Source organism: Podarcis melisellensis (genome assembly GCF_964234715.1).
Source record: "Podarcis melisellensis genome assembly, chromosome: 5".
NCBI classification, from domain to species: domain Eukaryota; kingdom Metazoa; phylum Chordata; class Lepidosauria; order Squamata; family Lacertidae; genus Podarcis; species Podarcis melisellensis.
In genome coordinates, this window is record NC_138537.1 from 90,007,888 (window position 1) to 90,018,130 (window position 10,243).

A 10,243-nucleotide genomic window follows, 5' to 3' on the forward strand; every position below is an offset into this window, starting at 1 on the left:
GCACGCCGCCTCGCGCCCGCCTACTGACGGCCGGAGAGGCCGCGGCGCGCCTTCCGCCTCCGCCGCCGGCCGGGCCGGGCCGGCATCTTCCTCAGGGAAGGAAGCCCGTCGCGGGCGCTGAGGCGGCGGGAGGACGGGAAAGGCTCCCTCAGCGATCCGCGCGCAGGAGCGATATCCTATATACTCTCTTTTCTTTTCTTTTTTATTGGTTTTCACAACATTATAAACAAACTGACACATAAAACGAACAAACATAAATCATAACCTTATTTAAAAAAATTACACTTATTGACATTGTTAAATGACTTCCTCGCTTCCCCTTGGTTGAATTTCATGGTTCAACCATGAAGTTCTTAAAACACTGGCCCAGAAATGGAAACAAGAGGAAATACCGAGGATAGAAGAATGGAGAATGAAATTAACAGACTCTGCAGAACTGGGAAAATCAGATATGTTCGAGACCAAAAGTTCGAGGACTGGGAAAAATTTGTTGAATATCTGGAAAGTGTGTGTGATGTCCAAACAAGGCTAGTGGGGTTTCAAGAAGCACTGTGAAAGTTGAGATATATTGTTAAAAAGAAATAGATATTGGGAAGGAAGACCAATGGCAATAAAAACAGAAGAAATGCGTAATTGAGAGGGGAAAATGGATGATTGTCAGAGAAGATGAAGGAAGTCCAAACAGTTAAATTTGTGAAATTTTGATAAGATTGTATATTTTTGTTAAAAAACAATAAAATTATTTTTTAAAAAACACATCAAACAAACATAAATCATAACCTTATTAAAAATTACACTTATTAACATTGTTAAATGACTTCCTCGCTTCCCCTTGGTTGAATTTCATGGTTCAACCATGAAGTTCTTAAAATAATTCAACTTAAACATCCTTAGATCTTCACATTATGAAATTAAACATATTAATTCATCACTTCATTTAAAATCCTAAGCCAATTAAGTATTGATATCCTATATACTCTTGCGCAGGAGCTATCCTATTCTCTGAGCGCGTGTTTTCGGGGGCTTTAGTTCTTTTTTAGTTTCTTATTTATGCTTTTCAAATTTATACATTTCATTAGTTTGACAGCCAATTTAACATTTCCAAATTTTGACTTCCTTTCTGCGGTTCCTTAAATTAATATTTGTAAAAAAATATCTTCTGCATATTCAAGTTGCTCATTGATTTATCTCCTGCAAATATATACTCTTGTGAAACTGCAGGTTATTATTACATTAATGCTGCCAATGTTTTTATCTGTTTACACTTTATCTGTAAATATTCAATAAATTATTTCCATTCTTTTATTTAAAAAAAAGTTTATCTTGATTTCTTATTCTTCCAGTAAGTTGCGCCATTTCTGCATATTCCGCAAGTTTTTGTACCCATTTTTGCTTTTTCTGGGACTTTTGTAGGATCATGCCGAGCTGATGGCGTACTCTACAACAATTTACAATTTGAGTCCTAAGTCACAGTTTGGTCCTGTGCAAAGTTAGGCACACCTAAATTGAAGTGAATGGGCTTGCGTGCATCTCACTGCACACCATCAGGTTCTAAGTGTGCGCAGGAGAAATGCAGCTAACAGTGTCAACAGGTACAAATCTAATCTCAGCCAGTGAGACAAGACCCAAATCTGAACAGTGAGTGAGTTTCCCTTATTTGTGCCTAACGTAACCCAATCTCTTCTCTCTCGTTGGCAATCACTCATAGCTGAGTAAGATAAGCACGGTTTTAACAATGAGTATGTAAGTAACTGTGGAGGCCAATTTTGGATCCACACTTCTGGATCCACATGTCCTTCCACAGTGGGGACATAGGTTTCCGGGCGGAAGTTGATCACGGTGTGGATTTGCTAAGTGTGCCTTCCTCTTAGCACGTTTCTCCCTTGAGTCCTGAGTTCGAGCGTCTTCAAATCCCATAACACCTTTGGTAAAGGCTGTTCTCCAATTGGAGCGTTCGCAGGCACGTGTTTCCCAATTCTTGGTGTTTATACTACATTTTTGGGGATTTCCCCTGAGACAGTCTTTGAACCTCTTTTGTTAACCACCAGCAGTTACGCTTTCCATTTTTAACCTCGGAATAGAGTAGTTGCTTTGGAAGACAATAATCAGGCATGCACACGACACGCTCAGAAACCTCAGAGACTTGTGGGAAAGAAGCCATGGTTGCTTCCCATGCATAACGGCCTGGGTTCAGTCTTTGTCATGCGTGCCATGGAAACAAGGAAGGCCACTTTCAGACTGTTGCACCTCAACTGTGCGCTCTGCATTTTGCTGGTATGTGATTGAATCCCACGGCTGTAAACTCTATTGCAGTCAAATTAAATAAATAAATGCAACCACAGCAACAATCCCCCATGGAAAGGTCATAGGATTGGTGGAATTATTTCATATACTTGCCATAAATTTGGGGGTGTCTTTATTGAAACAACATAGAACAAACTTGCCTGTAAGAAGCAAGTAACTGCTTTGGGGAATTGCGAGGCAAAAATAAGCAATCATTAACCCAACGGAGAAGATACTCTGACCTTATAATGGAGGCAAGTCCCATTATAAGTGAAATACAATCCCAGCAATATATTACCGAGAGAGGCCATGAAGATGGCTTAGGTTAAGAAGATTTGTATGTCGTTTCTAATTAAGGGCAGGATTTTAAGAAGCTTTCCTGACCTTGAAACCACCAAAGCTAAAATTGGAACTGTAATCCCCACTTCAAAAGTTCCAAGAAGTTGCTCCATTGTGCTATATGGGAAGGCTGCTGAAGACTCATTTCGGTGCTGTAAGCTTGTGTGGGAAGCCAGTGAATAGCCAGGGCTTATGCAGTATAAACGGTTAACCAAACAGGGCATTGAGAGCATAAAGGGCAAAACTGCATCCTTGGGAAGCTGTCACAGGGCAATTTGGAGTCATCAAAAAAACACACCTGGCCACCTCGCTGTTTGCTCCTAACTCCACCAGGTAATTTATGAACAACTTAAATAGACCAGCTTTGGAGGAACTTGATTCTTGCATCCTTCGCTTGTGATTTTCAAGCAATAGGGGACATTGATTTTTAATGAAATCTACTCGCATTCAAGGGAAGGTAGACTTCCCCACTCAACATTGCGCAAGTCAGGGACTGAGCATGTGGAGCAAAAATGCACAGGGATGTGGCCCCTGCCTCCTATCCTCAAATACACCAGAGCAGACCCTTAGAAAGTGGTGAATACTGATGAGCATTTAGCTTAGCATAACCTTGACTCTCATAACACCAGTAATAATACTAGTAATTATTAATACTATTACTTGTATCAAAGAAGGAACACATGAAAATTGAAATTCCCAATTAAGCCAATCTTAAAAATTCTTTATTTTTGCTATTAGGCAATCACATTTATCAAATATCACATATTAAATAATGAATAAAATCAAATTTGCATAGATTTGCCTACCTAAATTCACATTAACAATATCAAGAATAACCAGTAAACAAATTTATTTATTTTATTTCACAATAATTTATTTTATTTCGCTGCTTGATTGTAAAAAAAAAAACCAACAACCTCAAAGTGCTTTACACAAAGATAAAACAATGAAATCAAGGAAAATTCATGACCCTGCTTTAAAACATACCAAAGTTTGTCTAAAGGTAAAAAGGTAAAGGTACCCCTGCCCGTACGGGCCAGTCTTGACAGACTCTGGGGTTGTGCGCCCATCTCACTTAAGAGGCCAGGGGCCAGCGCTGTCCGGAGACACTTCCGGGTCACATGGCCAGCGTGACATCGCTGCTCTGGCGAGCCAGAGCTGCACACGGAAACGCCGTTTACCTTCCCACTATTAAGTGGTCCCTATTTATCTACTTGCACCCGGGGGTGCTTTTGAACTGCTAAGTTGGCAGGCGCTGGGACCGAGCAACGGGAGCGCACCCCACCGCGGGGATTCGAACCACCGACCTTTCGATCGGCAAGCCCTAGGTGCTGAGGCTTTTACCCACAGCGCCACCCGCGTCCCATACTGCGCCACCCGCGTCCCATAAAAGTTTGTCTAAGGCTTGTCTAAACAGTAATATTTTTAGCAAGCGCCCAAAAGAATGCAGTGAAGACTCCTGCTTGATCTCAATAGGCAGGGAGTTCCAGAGTTGCATGTGCTGCCACACTAATATTGATTGAACAGTGGGGGAAATAATAAGAAAAAAATGTTCAGCACAACGCTGTGTTGTTTCTGTAGTCTTTAATGAAGTCTCCCGGGAAATCTCTATTTTCCAGTGACAGTGCAGTGTAGAGAAGTGTTGTACCTGAATAGTTCAACAAGCTGAATTCAAGGTGCTTCCCCGCCCCCCATGGTTTTTAATCCAATGAAGCATTAGCTCTCAAGATGCCGTTGGACTGCAGTTCCTATCACTCCTAAGCAGCATAGCCAATAGTCAGGGATGATGGGAGTTGTAGTTCAGCAACATCTGGAAGTCTTGCCCTTGCCCTTTTCTTACTATATAAAATAACTCTTGAGTGTCATCACGTTGCAGTTTGCTTGGCCACAGACAGGTGGTGCTGCAAGCATGGCAACACAGAGTCACTCTGCAATTCTGTGGAAGAAGGTCTAAGGAGAGAGAAGAGGCTTAGCAATGAAGAAAACCACAGTGAAAACAATTTAAGCATTTACGAGAAAGAATGTGATGACAAAAGATAGGGTACCTTCCAAAAAACATACACCTCAGGTGTCAAAGGTGTTAGATTTAGCAAGCAAAAGTGTCATGGAAGGCTTATAAGACGCACCCGGCAGGAAGTTAGACAATAATTTTATTGTTTCTTTTAAACAAGAACGGAACAGTAATAGGAAAGTGAACTATTTTCCTTGCCAATGAAAAACACTGTTCATTTCTGGTTTTTTTTTTTAAGGAGGTTCCTGACACTTTTAATCGCACATGTCATATGGCAACATTTCCTTGAGTGCTTCACTAATTGAGCAGCACACAGAATAAAATTATTAATAGAGAAACAAATCAGCAACAAAACAAACAAAAAACCTCTGAGACAGCTGGCCCTATGTTCTTCAGTTAGACCATGGTGCAGAATAGCTGGTCATTATCATCTGAGATGATAGCCTATGACCCTTTAAAAATCTACAGTTATCTCAATATCCCCACTGCCACCTCTGTCTCCCCCACCCCACCCCAGTTATGCTTCTTGCGGCACTTCATAGAGGTCAGAAACATGTAGATGTTCCCGGCAGGCAACAGATTAATTATTTGTTAGACAAACCACCTCCCTGGGAGTATCGGAGAACAATTTTATCCTTTATCCTGCTGATGCCTCCAACCCAGTCACATGCCAGCTTTAAGGGTTGCTTAGGAAACTGCTCTCTGGGAGGTGAGGGACTCCTGGGTTCAGTTAGCACCACAAAGGGACGGAAAGAAACAAACAGAGGTGAAGCACCTTTGGGCAGGGGGGGTGTGCAGCAGCTTCATAGCATAGCTTTGTGAAAATCGACCCATCTTTCCTGCTTTTGGGTGAAGAGAGCTTTGCACCTCAGCGCAGCACACCTGATTCTGCGGCACATGAGGTACAGCAATCCGTATTTACCAATCCGTAAAGTGAGCCAGTGTGGTATATTGGATAAAGTGTCTGACTTTTGAACGCAGGGCATTTGGCCTAACCTTCCTCACTGGGTTGCAAGAATAAAAGGGGGGTCACGAGTGCTGACCTGAGCTCCTTGGTGGAAGGGTGCAGCTGAAATCAGAGTGAATCGGGTACAATTCTGCAACAGCAGGCTCTCCAAAACTCGATTTCCCGCAATTGAATTCCGAGCCTTTGCTTATTCCTCTAGCCTCTTCTTAGAATGAAGGACGTTTTCTGAAATGTAATGCTGTAAAACGCATTATGAACAAAATCGAATCATGAGACTCATCTATGAAAGGGAGGGGTGAAATTTTGTAACTTGAATTTGGTTGTTTGGGTGGGGCTGAGTGAGCTTTGTATTCTCTGGCTACAGAAACCTTAGCCTCTTCACTGGTTTATTTCCTCAGGACACAATACATTCTGGAGTTTGGGGTTGGGCTGCCATCAGTATGCGGATGACACCCAACTCTATCTGTTGATGGATGGCCATCCTGACTCAGCCCCAGACACACTGATCAGATGTTTGGAAGCTGTGGCTGGATGGTTATGTGGGAGCCGGTTGAAGTTAAATCCTTCAAAGACAGAGGTCCTTTGACTGGGTCGGGACAATATGGGATGGGGCGGGGGAATCCCATCTCTTGCAGGGGTACAATTAGTGCCAGCACCGTCCGTTAAGAGTTTCAGTGTAATCTTCGACACCTTCCTTTCCATGGAGGCGCAGATTGCAGCTATAACAAAGGCAGCATTATTTCATCTCTGCCAAGCTAAGCAGTTGGCTCCTTACCTCTCTCGCCCTGACCTAGCCACTGTGATCCACACAATGGTCACCTCCAGACTGGATTATTGTAACTCGCTCTACATGGGGCTGCCCTTGAGACTGACCCAGAAACTCCAGTGGGTGCAGAATGCCGCAGCGAGACTCCTTACAGGGTCCTTGCCACGGGATCACATTCATCCAGTGCTATATCAGCTGCACTGGCTCCCAGTGGAGTACAGGATCAGATTTAAGGTGCTGGTTTTTACCTTTAAAGCCCTATACAGCCTAGGACTCTTGTACCTACGGGACCGCCTCTCCTGATATGTCCCACGGAGGACCTTACGGTCTTCAAATAAAAACATCTTGGAGATCCCAAGCCACAGGGAGTTTGGCTGGCCTCAACCAGAGCCAGGGCTCTTTTGGCTGTGGCTCCGATCTGGTGGAACGCTCTGTCACAAGAGACTAGGACCCTGCGGAACTTGACATCTTTCCACAGGGACTGCAAGACAGAGCTGTTCCACCAGCCCTTTGGCCAGGGCACAGCCTGACCCCCTCCTTTGGTAATCCTCACAGAACTCTAGCCCAATGGTTGCCATTCATTTGATTTGAACTGATTTTATAATGAATTGATTTTAGAATGCTGTATTATTTTACTGTTGTTAGCTGCTCTGAGCCCGGCTGCGGCTGGGGAGTGCCGGATATAAATACAATTTTATTTTTATTATTTTTATTATTATTCCCAATACTGAATGCACAGAAGCAGCATGCCACCCTGCCTTAAACCAGGTGGTGGTGGTGGTGGTGGTGAGAGTCTATGGCAGAGCAAATGCCACATTCTTTGCTCCTGTGTCCCTGCCTGCCTGCTCAGTTCTATATTTTTGACCAACAGTGGCCCTGCAAAAGTCAAAAAGGTCAGTGGCACCTGCAGCGTGCATAAACAGCAGATTGTGTGTCTACACAGAAGGCACTCAGAGCTGCAGTAAGCCAACTGTTCTTTCACTTTGACCTGGGCAAAAGTTTGAAGTGGACCGCTTTTTCCTTTTATCACCCGTTGACTGCAGTGGCAAGAAATTTCTCACACCATTATGTCATCTTTCCACCTCAAGGAGCCTATTGTCATTCCAGTGTTCTTCCCTAACCTGGCATTGGACCTTAACATACCTTAGACCATGGGTAGGCAACCTAAGGCCCAGGGGCCGGATCTGGCCCAATAGCCATCTAAATCTGGCCCGTGGACGGTCTGGGAATCAGCGTGTTTTTACATGAGTAGAATGTGTCCTTTTATTTAAAATGCATGTCTGGGTTATTTGTGGGGCCTGCCTGGTGTTTTTACATGAGTAGAATGTGTGCTTTTATTTAAACTGCATCTCTGAGTTATCTGTGGGGCGTAGGAATCCGTTCATATTTTTTTTCAAAATACAGTCCGGCCCACCACATGGTCTGAGGGACGGTGGACCGGCCCACGGCTGAAAAAGGTTGCTGACCCCTTCCTTAGATGTTTGCTAGCACTCACCTTTTAGGTCTCTTAGGCCTTCCAGAAGATTATAATTCCATAATGATTTAGCATTTTTAACCTTCGTGACAGCAGTTTACTCTTCTGTTATAATTGCAGAGGTGCTCCCATGCCTGTATAATTAGAAGACCTGCATGTCAAGAGAGCCTATATTTCACACCATCAATAAATATGTAAAAGAAATATAGGAAAGTGCTTTAATTATAATCACCTGTTGGTTGGCTTGTGACTGCTTGTTTATTCCACATATATCAACATATTTTCTCCATTGCAGAATAGTTAATCAATATTGAGCTAGAGAAAGCAGCCAGTGGCAGTCTGGGACTTGCTTTGGTGGAATGACCAGGCAATCGTGAGAAAAGCTGCCAGCCAAGTCTCCAGGTGGGTAACATCTTACATTTGGATCCTATTGAAATTAATGAGACGTACATCATCGCTAACTTGTTGCATTCATTTCAGTAGGGATTCAGTTAATCTAACAAAGTTTGGAACCAACCCGTTCCGCTACTCCAAATGATAGAGATTTGTGTATCTCTTGTCAAGAGCAGGTCTACCAGCTGGATAACTCAGCTGGTTAAAGCGTGGTGCTGTTAACACCAAGGTTGCAGGTTTGGGAATAGCTGCATATTCCTCCCCCCCCCCCAATCTTTTTTATTGGTTTTCACAACATTATAAACAAACAAACACATAAGACAAACAAGCATAAATCATAGCCTTATTGAAAATTATTAACATTGTTAAGTGACTTCCTCGCTTCCCCTTGGTTGAATTTCATTGCATATCCTTTTTAACGGTTTTCCAAATCACAGCTCTTATAAAATTTAACTTAAACATTAACATCCTTAGATCTTCACATTATGAAATTAAACATATTAATTCATCACATACATAAAATCCTAACCCAATTACGTATCTGCAAGCTGTTTTCAGTTAATTTGACTTAACAAATTTAACTAAGTAATCATAAAATTTAATCCACTCTTCCTGATACTCCTCCACCTTCTGGACTCTTCCGGTTAGGTCGGCTAGCTCCGAAAAATCCATCATCTTCATCTGCCATTCTTCTATCGTTGGTAATTCTTGGGTTTTCCACTTTTTAGCTAACAAAATACGAGCAGCAGTTGTGGCATACAAAAATAATTTAACATCTTTCTTGGGCAATTCCAAACCTGTTATTCCAAGAAGAAAGGCCTCTGGTTTCTTTATAAATGTATATTTCAACATTTTTTTCAATTCATTATAAATCCTTTCCCAGAAGTCTTTCACTTCTGGGAATAGCTGCAGATTCCTGCATTGCAGGGGGTCAGAGAAGATCCTTCATCCCTAGCTAACAAGACCAGTGGTCAGGGATGATGGGAATTGTAGTCACAAAACAATTGCAGGGCAGAGTTTGGGGGTGCCTGGAATAGATGGTGCTCAGGGTCTCTTCCAACTCTATGATTCTGTGATCAGGGGTGGCTGAATGAAGCAGACAAACTTGTATAATCCACATTAAACATTGGAGTCATTACAGTTGTACCTCAGGTTACAGACTCCACTAACCCAGAAATAGTGCTTCAGGTTAAGAACTTTGCTTCAGGATGAGAATAGAAATCGTGCTCTGGCGGCGTGGCAGCAGCAGGAGGCCCCATTAGCTAAAGTGGTGCTTCAGGTTAAGAACAGTTTCAGGTTAAGTACAGACATCCAGAAGAAATTAAGTACTTAACCTGAGGTACTACTGTATAGCTAGACTGTAAGGTAAAGGTAAAGGACCCCTGACAGTTAATTCCAGTCGCGAACAACTCTGGGGTTACGGTGTTCATCTTGCTTTACTGGTCAAGGGAGCCAATGTTTGTCTGCAAACAGTTTTTCCGGGTCATGTGGCCAGCATGACTAAGCCGCTTCTGCAAAACCAGAGCAGCGCACGGAAACGCCGTTTACTTTCCCACCGGAGCGGTACCTATTTAACTACTTACACTGGTGTGCTTTCGAACTGCTAGGTTGGCAGGAGCTGGAACCGAGCAAAGGGAGCTCACCCCCTTGCGGGGATTCGAACCGCCGACCTTCAGATCGGCAAGCCCAAGGCTCAGTGGTTTCTGGGTCCCCATTGATAAACATAGGACTTCTGAGATACCTGATAAAGCCACAGCACTTAGGAAAATTAAGTATTATAGCACAGCATTTGTCCTTTTTAATGGAGCTGCCAGAACACAGCCAGCTGAGAAGCATTGCGTGCATTAGTGCGCTTCCACTAGGACTGTAAATGAAGCTGCAATTATAGTGTTAAGTTGTAGGTGAACATATCAGATGACACGGCAGTTCTTCAAACAGCTCTTGTTTATTCACAGGCCAGAACAGAACTGAACTGAAGGGTTCAGCCAGCCTGCTTATATAGAGCTCCAC